Source organism: Cornus florida, unplaced genomic scaffold, assembly GCF_030987335.1.
Source record: "Cornus florida cultivar Cherokee Brave unplaced genomic scaffold, ASM3098733v1 CherokeeBrave_3.0.0_Hap2_Chr10, whole genome shotgun sequence".
Taxonomy (NCBI): Eukaryota; Viridiplantae; Streptophyta; class Magnoliopsida; order Cornales; family Cornaceae; genus Cornus; species Cornus florida.
This window is the reverse complement of record NW_026775580.1, coordinates 48,079,576-48,091,414: the sequence shown is the minus strand read 5'-3', so window position 1 is coordinate 48,091,414 and position 11,839 is coordinate 48,079,576.

The window sequence follows — 11,839 nt, the reverse complement described above, 5'->3', positions numbered from 1 at the left end:
ATCCATATCTAGTGAGAAACGCCATCCTCGGAGCATCCTGCTCCCGAACTCGAAGTTGATGATATCCAAACCGTAGATCAATCTTAGAGAAATACGTAGCTCCCTTCAACTGGTCAACAAGATTATCAATCCTGGGCAATGGATACTTGTTATGAATAGTAACCTTGTTCAACTCCCTGTAATCTATACACAGCCGAAGTGAACCGTCATTCTTCTTCACAAATAAAATCGGTGCTCCCCAGGGTGAAGTACTCCTGTGAATAAAACCCTGGCTAAGTAGCTACTGAGTCTGATCCCTCAGCTCTCGTATCTCAACTGGTGCCATCCTATACGGTGCCCTAGCGATAGTCGTAGTGCTTGGAGCTAAGTCTATCACAAAGCTGATCTCGCGACTAGGCGGCAACTCTGGAATCTTCTGAAATACATCTGGGAAATCCTGTACAATTGGTATGTTATCCAATGATACAGTAGTCTCCTCCTCTGTATCCGCCTCTATACGAAACAAATAGGTGCTAGTGTCCCCGTTAAAACGTGATATAGCAATAACGTAAATATCCTGACCTATGGTGAACACAGTAGACCTTTCCAAAACAAATAACTTGAGCATGGCAGTGATAACCAATCCATCCCAAGTATCACGTCATAAGTGTGCATGTCCAGGACCAAAAGATTTGCCAGAAATCTGAGTCTACCAATATCTAGTGTCACAGGCCCATCACTCTCCTGAAAAAAATGGCAGTATTGCCTAACAGTGTAAAAATATCCTAAGGTTTATTGTATCAGTGTGTCACCCACCAATCCATGAAAATCCCCTGTTTCTGAATACTCCATAGAGCAAAACACATAAAGTAAAACAAAATGCTCCGCAATCGTCCCATTTTTAAATTATTGTTCTATCCTGGGAATTCCTCCTTCTAAACCAAACCTACCATATTGTTTTGCATAAGTTCTCTTATAAACTCCTTGGTAATCAACCTGTCTCCACACCATGTATTTACAAGTAACTATTTGTTTGCCTGTTCCACAAACCCCAATCACTCCATTGTGATAATCATCTATTATCGCAACATACACATTCCAATATAGTTTAATAAAACCATATGTGTATAAATCACCAAAAGAATGATATCACAAGACACAATTCAAAGATAGCCAAACTGCTAGTTCACTTTATTAAAAACTTTTCCAAACCATAAACTGTTAAATGAATAATCGTAAAATATTCTTTAACATAATCCTAGTGTACGTGATTAAATCCGTACTACACTTACTAATACCTCCTCCATTACTAGTAATTAAAAGTACTCTTAACAGAGCAATCATCCTTGAACTTCGGTGCCCTCCATCTTGGATGCTCCGATATCTCCTCCATCCTGATCTTCTTCGGGGTCTTCTTCTCCGCTTGGTTAAGCTTTGAGCACCACCGAAGTTATGTTAGGTCCACAATATGGTGGCCAATCTCACACCACTGAAACCTTCCTTGACTTGTACTCCGAAGCAACGCCTATTGGAAACAATTCTTTAGTCTCCAATTCTACCTTCTTGGTCGGCTTTCGTAGGGGAATTGTCGGAGTAACCTTCTTCTTCCGTGGGTCCTTCCTTGCTTTTATTGCGAACCACATCTTTTTCCTAGTGCTAAACATTCTGCAATTATAGAATAAGATTGACATCACTACCTTCTAAACGAACCATAAAGGAATACTATAAATCCTAAACTTAAGCTCTAAACAATAGAGTACGTTACGCGGAAGTCTTATACGATAGAATCCTAGAGACACTGAACCTGGAGTGCTCTGATACCAACTGTGATACCCCTCGGATCCGAGACACGGGTTGATCAGGCACAGGCCCAAACCTGAGGGAATATCAAACAATTAATATTTAATGAACATAGAAAACAAATTGAAATAAGAAATAAATAATAAATGGCTGAAAAGAATTCTAATTAAAAATTCTCAAAATATAATTGTTCAAATCCATTAATCCAAAACCTCCAAAATTTTTAACAGCTCGGGAATCCATCTAGTAGACCCCTAATAAAAATCCCAACTGTAAAATAAAATAACTGTAATCAAAATCCAAGCAAATAAGGAAGTAGTCCTACGGAGTTGGTGGAATGGAAGTTTGTATCTGCTCTGCATGACCAAGCTCTAACCTTGGAACAAACAAGCACCTAAAAACTAAGAGAGTGGGTCAGGCCCACATACAAGTCCTATTCTACTACGATCCAAATAGGAATCCGATACGCAGATACATCCTAGATAGACTCAACAATATCTGGAATAGTCCATATATATATAAGTACACACTATAGGACGCTCACTAGTCTAATAGGTCTGTCTCAGTCTGAGTAGAGATACCATGCAAATCGCACATAATGTGGTCATGTGTACCTAGATGTACCAGGGAACATCAATTACTGTCCAGCTATCCATCCTAGGCCATATACGTACCCTAACCATGGTCCTGAGACTCAAGCTCATACCATGGAACCATATCATAAATATATAACATTCGTATACTCCTAATACAAAATATCATCCATCTATATAGTGGTCTGATATATGTATAACAAATCCTCCAGAAACTACTAGGTCATTCAATTATTTTATTGACATGACTAAAATATGAGGTGGACTTAACCTTTTTGGTTAATCCATACCTAAATCCAGTTTAGGTAGGACTTAGTATTTGAACTAGTCCATCCTTAGTATGCCACCGTCCCATACTGGTGCATATAATCCTCCAAATAGCATAGTTAATAGAACAACACTGAATATTCGACAACCAACCTCCAAAATATGCATCAATATAAATTAATACAAATATTTCAACATTAAGCATTCATTATAGAGCCTAAAAATAATGTAAACTGCTAAAACAAATATAAGCAGTCACATCCTCCAAATTGTCCATAAACTGATGCAGTTGAATAGCAAGGTGAATATTAATTTGATCCAACACAAGCATAGTTAAATTCAAGTAATCCATGTTACTTATAATCCTATTTAAATATAATTAACCAAAATTAAATCACATATAAACAATCCTCCAAGTTCAAAAGTGTAAGCTGATTAACATTCAAAGTGCAACATGTAGGATCTTCCCCTAACTATACACTGTCCATTCCTTAATCCATTTATGAATTATTGTTTACCTATATTCTTATAGGTCTAAAACAATAATATACATCATTTAAAACAATTTAAACGAAGTATAAAAACTCTGTACTGCCCAAATCCAGTCTAAAAACCAAAAAAAATACCACATTCTGGGTGAGAGCAGGCTTTCTTAAGTTGAGAGCCTGCTCTTTTGAAGTGAGAGCCGGCTCCCTAACACAGGGAGCCTGCTCCTTGCAGCATGGAGCCAACTCCATGCTCCTTGGAGCCAGCTCCTTTGATGAGGGAGCTGGCTCCCTCCTTTTGGGAGCCTGCTCTCTTCTTTTCCGAAGCTTTCTGCGTTTTTTACTTCGTCTTCCTCGCCTCCGGCGATACCCAGGCCTTTGAAATTATTTTAATACTTATTCTAAGGTTCAATTAATGTTCCAAATAAATCCTAAATCATTGGTGTACAACCACGACATTAATTGAACACAACGTTTGAAAACAACGGCAACAGGTTTTCAGTTAGAAATTCTTAAGCAACACAACACAGATAATTTAATAAAATTAAATACTGTTTAAGCATGCATAATTGATGTTTTATAATATTCATTTAATCCGTTTTAACATTTATTCAATCCCTAGAGTCTACCTAGGCATGCACAGAACACAAATTAAAGGGAAAGAGTATAACAAAGACTTGCCTTGAGTTTCAGCTTTGAAAGTCCAAATCACTGTCTCTGAATGTTCCGTCAATGTCCTAGACTACAGTTCTACACCTCCAGTGCTTTGGTTCAACCCAGAAGTAACCCCCTTCCTTCCTCTTTGAACTACTTTGCTAATCACCCAAGTTCACTCTCTGTTTCTCTCTGTTACTCTCTGTCTCTCTGTTTTACAGAATTACGCTTGCTGTTCTCCAACCCTAAACCACCGTAATGTTTATATTTATAGGTTTATAACAATAACCCTAGTCCATGTATAATTAGAGACTAAGACCTAATTCCAATCCTAGTCGCCCCATCCATGTAGTCTAAAATTTATCTATGTCGGCTACACACACTGACTTCCTAGAGACCCTAGCTAATTAACGTAATTTAAAACTCATTTAACGTATTTGGCATTAAAGTTAATAATTACTAAATTACTCCAACTAAAGAAAACAAAAACCAATTAAATACAACAATTCAAATAAATACAATAATTAAATAAAACAATAAATGAAATTAACTCAATTAATTAACAATAAATAAAACAAATAAGTAAATAGCCAAATAAACATATATCAATGCACAAATTACAATAAAACCATCAAATAGACTTCCGAGACTGAACAGACACTTGCCTTGAGTTTCAGCTTTGAAACTTCAAATCACCGTCTCTGAATGTTCTGTCAACGTCCTGGACTGCAGTTTTACACCTCTGGTGCTTTGGTTCAGCCCAGAAGCAACCCCGTTCCTTCCTCCTTGAACTGCTTTGTTAATCACCCAAGTTCACTCTCTGTTTCTCTCTGTAACTCTGTCTCTCTGTTTTGCAGAATTACGTTTACTGTTCTCCAACCCTAAACCACCGTAATGTTTATATTTATAGGTTTATAACAATAACCCTAGTCCATGTATAATTGGAGACTAAGCCCTAATTCCAATCCTAGTAGGCCCATCCGGCTACACACATTGACTTCTTAGAGACCCCAGCTAATTAACGTAATTTAAAACTCATTTAACGTATTTGACATTAAAGTTAATAATTACTAAATTACTCCAACTAAAGAAAACAAAAACCAATTAAATACAACAATTCAAATAAATACGACAATTAAATAAAACAACAATTAAATGAAACAATAACTGAAATTAACTCACCTAATTAATAATAAATAAAATAAATAAGCAAATAGCCAAATAAACATATATCAATGCACAAATTACAATAAAACCATCAAATAAACTGCCGAGACTATCCTTTTAAAATTAGGGGTATTACAAGAGTCAAGTTTGGCACTGCAGTACACCGCACAACGGGAATACTTAACTATGTTCACACAGATGTTTGGGGACCTACTAGAGTTACATATTTGGGAGGTAAGCATTGGTTTGTCTCATATATTGATAACTTCTCTAGACGAGTATGGGTGTACTCTATGAAACATAAAGATGAACTCTTAAAAGTGTTCTTGAAGTGGACGAAGATGATGGAGACCCAGATTGGCAGAAAAATCAAAAGACTCAGATCCGATAATGGAGTAGAATAAACATCGGACCCATTCTTGCAAGTATGCCAGAACAAGGGTATTATTCAACACTTTACAGTCAGAGACACGCCACAACATAATGGGGTGGCAGAACGCATGAATCAAACCTTGTTAGAAAAGGTTAGATATATGTTGTCCAATATTGGATTGGGTACAGTATTTTGGGCTGAGGTTGTGATATATGCATGCCATCTTATCAATAGGTTGCCTGCAGCTGCAAATAAGGGCAAAACACCCATAGAGGTATGGTCTGGGAAACCTACTACAGATTATGATTTTCTGCGAATATTTGGTTGCATTGCCTACTTTCATATTAAAGAGAGTAAGTTGGATCCTAGAGCCAAGAAAGCTATATTCTTGGGCTATAATGAAGGTGTAAAGGGGTATACACTTTGATGCCCTGAGTTGAAGAAAATCATTAATAGCAGGGATGTTCGATGAGTCTTCGATGCTGAAAAGTTCTCCTACTGAGAACAAGACCAAAGAAGTTTCGCAGCAGCTGGAGCTTGAGGCTTCAATTGTTCCAGCTAGACCTGTAAGTAATACATATAATGAGGAAACAGGTATAGATGAGGATGAGGCTTCTACCCAAGAGACTCCATAACAACCATATTCTATTGCAGTTGGTAGATCAAGAAGAGAAATAAAGAAACCTGCATGGTTTACTGACATGGTGGCATACGCACTACCCATAGTTGATGATGACATTCCATCTAAATATAGATAAGCTGTCAGAAGTTCAGAAAGTGTAGATTGGAATAAAGTAATGGATGAGGAGATGTAGTCTCTTCATACGAATCAGACTTGGGAATTAGTCCAGCTTCCAAAGGAGAAGAAGGCTTTAGGGTGCAAGTGGGTATACACCAATAAGGAAGGCTTTTTAGGGCAAGACAGTATGAGATTCAAAGCTAGATTGGTGGCGAAAGGCTATGCGCAAAAAGAAGGGATTGACTATAATGAGGTATTCTGTGACGACCCTGGTTTTTAAGCCAGTGTGTCCTGTGACGACCCGAACTGGATCCAAGATGTGGAAGCAAAAGAAACAAGACAACGGTCTTCCAAGGCACAACACACCTCTAAGACACTTTGATGACCTTCCATGGGGTCATAGAACACAATGAACCAAGAAATGAAGCAAGAATGCCTAACTCAAAAAGAAATAAACCAAGGGCAAAATGGTTATTTCACACTGAAATGGGTGCCACCGTGCACACCATTGGGAAGGCAATGAAAAATGAATAAAGATAGACTCAAGAATAGCCTGATTCTGAGTTTGAACGGACAAGATATGAATTTAAAACAATGTGGCCTTCGCCGTTTAAGAATTTCCATGAACCTATCTTACTAAAATTGGAATAACTCTCATCATGGATAGAGTTATCATGTGTGATTGGTACCATTGGATAGCTAACTCCGAGCTCTCGAATTTAGAGTTAAGAATGACCCAAATTGGACTCGAAATGAAAGAGATATGATCTCCAAAAGTTGGAACTACAAAGCTGTCCAATAGATGCTGAGAGGGAGAGGGTTCCAGGGAAGATCGGTCGACTGAAATGCAATGGTCAGCCGGCCAAAACTTAACCATCGGTCAGCCGAACCCCAAGCATCAGCCAGTTAAAACAAGGTTTTTCCTAAAAAGCCTACTGGAATGGTCTCGAGGGAATCGTCAGCCGACCGATGGAGCTCCATCAGCCGACTGATACCTCTGCTGCTGCCAGGAAAAGCTGCTGTAAGGTGTATGCAAGGTGCTTGGTCAATTTCTAAGGTTCTACATGCATCCTAGATGATCTGAACATGATTAAAAACATTTTCTAGCCCCGTTCAAGCACCTAAGACATGCCAAGGCAAGGAGGAACTTCAAATGACACTCCAAGGAGGAATTTTCCATGAAAATTCATAAAATCGCCCAAAAATTAGTCAAAAGTTGAAACTCAAGGGTTTTGTGCAGCGTGGACATGCACGTAAACGTTGAAAGACATTTAAGATGCGTTCCAATGGTCCGCGGCTTCAAAATGCCAAGAATGCAAAATATGACCTCTCAATGGCCAAAAATGCCTAAAAATGCTATAAATGAAACCATAATGCGAAACTTAGAATGAAATGGTGTTTGGCCCTTGGCCACACCCCATACATGATCATAGAAACCCTATGAAAAAGAAAGAATGGGATTCCCATACCCAATGCAAAAGTTATGAGGCAAAGACTTATGAATTTCTCAACATTTTCATAATGAACTTTGAAACGAAAGTGCATAGAATACATGTTACATGTCATTGGCCTCCGGCCTCATTTGATACATGTTGAATACAATGAAAAGAGTGTGCTTATGCACACTTTACATAATTAAAATCAAAGAATACAAGTTTTATACAATAGGCTACGAAATGATATTTCATGCTAACATTTGCATGAAATGGAAACTAAAAAACTAGAAGCCATCCCACTGAACAGCAAGCATCATGAACCATGTCATCATACCTGATCAAATCCCCTAGTAACTTTGGAGTGAGTAAACAAGTTTACTCGTAGAGAATGAGTATGCATCGACTCAATTTCTTTAGAGGTTTTTAGGACTAACATGATATAGTTCAAAAGGGAATCATGCCACCTAACGTCTATGTCAAAGATTAGACTCAGAGATCATCCTAAGCTACCATGGAGTATAAGCAACAAGAATCATGATATATATACATATATGAAGCAAGTCAAGATTGGGATAATCCAAAGAACACGACAAGAATAACGCATGAATCAAGAATAAGGCATAATGTTTATGCAAGTAAACAAGATTGGGATATTCCAATTAACACGACGTGAAGTATACTTGAAATCAAGGACAAGGCATATGATCAAACAAGGATGGGACATTCCATGAAACACGAAAAGAGATTATACATGAAGTCAAGAACAAGGCATAATATCTATGTAATTATACAAGGATGAAATATTTCATATAACACGAAAAGAGGCTATACAAGAAATCAAGAACAAGGCATAATATCTATACAATTTAACATGATTGGAACATTCCAAGTAACACGATAAAGAAAACACGTGAATCCAAGAACAAGGCACAATATCTATGCAGTTTAGCAAGATTGGAGCATTTCACATACACAACAAGTTTAAATCTTCAAGGAATAGCAACTTGAAATTTAAAGAGTGAAATCAACCAATGTGGAAACTCGGATATCGCCCGGATTAAAACCGTACTCTTGAGATCACTTTAGGGCTACTAACCCATGGGTACCTTTCCCCTAGTGTGCACTATAGTGTAGGAGGACATTCCCCTGTACTAGAACCAAGTCCTAGCCATGTCAATTCTTGATTGATATCCCAAGTCCCAAAATCAACAAGTTGTGCAAGTCAAGATTGTACCAAAATACAAGAAATGCATTAACCACGTTTCATGCACAACCAAGATTTTGGAACACATAAGTCATGCCCTAAGTTCATCAACTATCATGGCATGTGAAATGTCAAGAAATCATTGTGTGCAACTATATAGACAACAACCAAGATATATAGCACATGGAGTTCATTGAAGTAAATATACCACAAGTATAAGATACATGATATAATCACTTTCTAAGCAACACGTATATAATTAAATCATTCCAAGACAAATGTACATGTTCATTAAGTACATTAATGAAACCTAGATACAAGGGCTCACGATGCTTGATAAAAAGGTACAAGTTCATAAAGTACAAGTACAATTCACAAGTTTAACAAGAATTCATATCAAGGCATGATTAACTCGATGGAAGCATACAAAGGAATTTAATCTACTTAAGGATTAAATTATTAAGATTTCACGGTGAGTCAAAATGTTCTACAAACAAGTTATTCCTAGGATCATGTCAAGGCCAAGTTCACTGTCAAGTTACAAGTCCATTACATACTAAATGCAATCATGTGAATTAAATTCCATACAAAGGAATTACTTAAATATAAGTTTCAAAACTTATCCGATTATTCTTGATTTGTTACACGTGAAGGAACTTGTTAAGGAAAGCATGAATACAAGGTTAAAAACTTAATCTAGCTCATGGAACCATTAAATGGAATTTAATTAATTCATTTAATTAAAATCTCTAGATTTTAAAAGTCATCCAAATGACCTCAAATTAATGTATGTTATACAGCATGTCAAGACTTGTTTTAAAACCATGATACAATGAATTCTAAGCAAGATACTACCATGAGTGTTAAACTTTAATACTAGAAAAATAATAATTGAAAGGTTTCAAAACCTAATCAAATATTCTAGATTTAATATATGTGAAACCATATGCCATGCACATCAAGAAATTCAAGTCGAAAATCCAACAGGATGAATAGTACACTTGGAGCAATTTAATTAATCTAATTAATTAAATATTACTAGATTTCAAAACACTTCCAATTTCTCTTAAATTCACCTATGTTGAAGAGTATGTTAAGGCTTAATATAATATGCTAACACATATTGATTTCAAGCTAGTTAAGGCCACATGATTTAATATTTTATTCAAGATAAATATTAAATAAAATCTTCAATACTTGTCCAAATGATCTAGATTTAATATATGTCAATCAACATATCAAGGGGTAATATTCTATCATGCCACATGATTAAACGAAGCTATGGATAATCGGGAAAATTAAATCCTTCACAAGAAAAATAAATAATAAAATCTCTAGATTTTATATCCAAGCATGTAATCAAGTTATATAAGCATCACAAGCATGTAATATAGAAATAAAATAAATTATAACACCCCCTACCTTAATTTGAGATGAAAACCTCAAACGCCCACCGAAAAAAAAGTGTTTCGAATCCGCCGAAACCGAAGGGTTTTCTCGGGGACAACACGATCTACATGAATCCGAAGGAAGCCCCCTGAAAATCACAACTTGACCTCAAACCCAAACTCAAGAAATGGTCAGAAATGAATTCTAATAAGGGGGAATGGTAAAACATGTCGAGGGGAACAAAAAATGTGAAGGCCGAAGACTTTTTACTTAGGAAAAGTAAATCAAAGGAGGAGAGAGATGGTGGCAGCTCCATGGACATCCATGGCTGCTTTAGGTCGTGCAAGGGGAGTGGGGAAGATAAAAAATGAAATATCTCAAGCAGAGAGTTATGCCCCGAACAAGTTCAGAAAAGTGGATTTTGAGCAAATGCACTCAAACGGAAAAACTCCATGAACAAAAAAGATTCAAAATGAGAAAATATGAACAACAGAAGAAACGGCATAAAATACTGAGTCTCGAGCAGAGAGTTATGCCCCGAACAAGTTCAGCGGCAACTAGGTCCAGAAACTCTGAAACTGGAGAAAAATGACTAGAAGGAAATTTTATGAATTTACGAGTCAAAAAAAAGTGAAAATGAATCCCATACGAGGATCTACGCTCCAGACGAGGTATTTTTTCAATAACTTTCGTTAATTGCACAATGGCCCCTACAAAAAGGGTTAACTGCGAAACTGCCTCAGAACGAAAATATTTTCCAAAAGATATTTTCTTAGATGCCCCTGAAATAAAATATCTTCAAAATATATTTACGAAAAACACACCAAGAAAAGAAAAAGATTCTAAAGAATTGTGCATCCATGCCCCTATAGACACCGAGAGCAACCAGAGTACTTTCTTGAAAAAGTAAAGATACGTATTTCGAGAAAATCACTGAAGATGAAGGCACATGAAAGTCAAAAACCAACTCCGAGCATGAAAAGTGAGGGTTTGCCAAAAAAACTGACAAACGAGGAAAAGACAGAATAAGGAAAAGGACGACATAGGGAAAATGACAAAAGTGAATAGTGTCACGAAAAGTGAAAATGCGGAAATGACTCGGTCCTCAAAGGAAGTTGTCAATCCACACGAAAGAGTCTCAGAAGCCAATTCTGAGCACTCAAGATGAAACTAAACGACGAGAAACAGATCTCAGAAAAGAGAATTAAACGGAAAAAATTCATCCGTAAAATTTTAAGAAAAAGGAAAGGAAGGTAAATGACCAGGTCATTACATATTCTCACCTGTTGTGAAACACTCTTCCATTCGTATATATTTTGATAGCTTTGGTTGCACAATTTGATCTTGAGTTAGCTCAACTCGATGTCAAAACTACTTTCTTACATGGTGATTTGGAGGAGAAAATTTATATGTCTCAACCAGATGGATTCAAGGTTATTGGAAAGGAAAATTGGGTTTGCAAACTGAAAAAGTCGTTGTATGGGTTGAAATAAAGTCCAAGGCAATGGTACAAATGATTTGATCAGTTTATGAAAGGGCAATAGTACACAAGAAGCCATTTTGAGTAAGCTTCGTGATGGATCATTTGTATATTTTCTCTTATATGTTGATGATATGTTAATTGCATCTAAGAGCAAAGTTGAAATTGATAAGTTGAAGATTCAGTTAAGTATTGAGTTTGAGATGAAGGATCTTGGTGAAGCTAAAAAGATACTTGGAATGGAGATTAGCAGAGATAAAATGAAGAGCACTG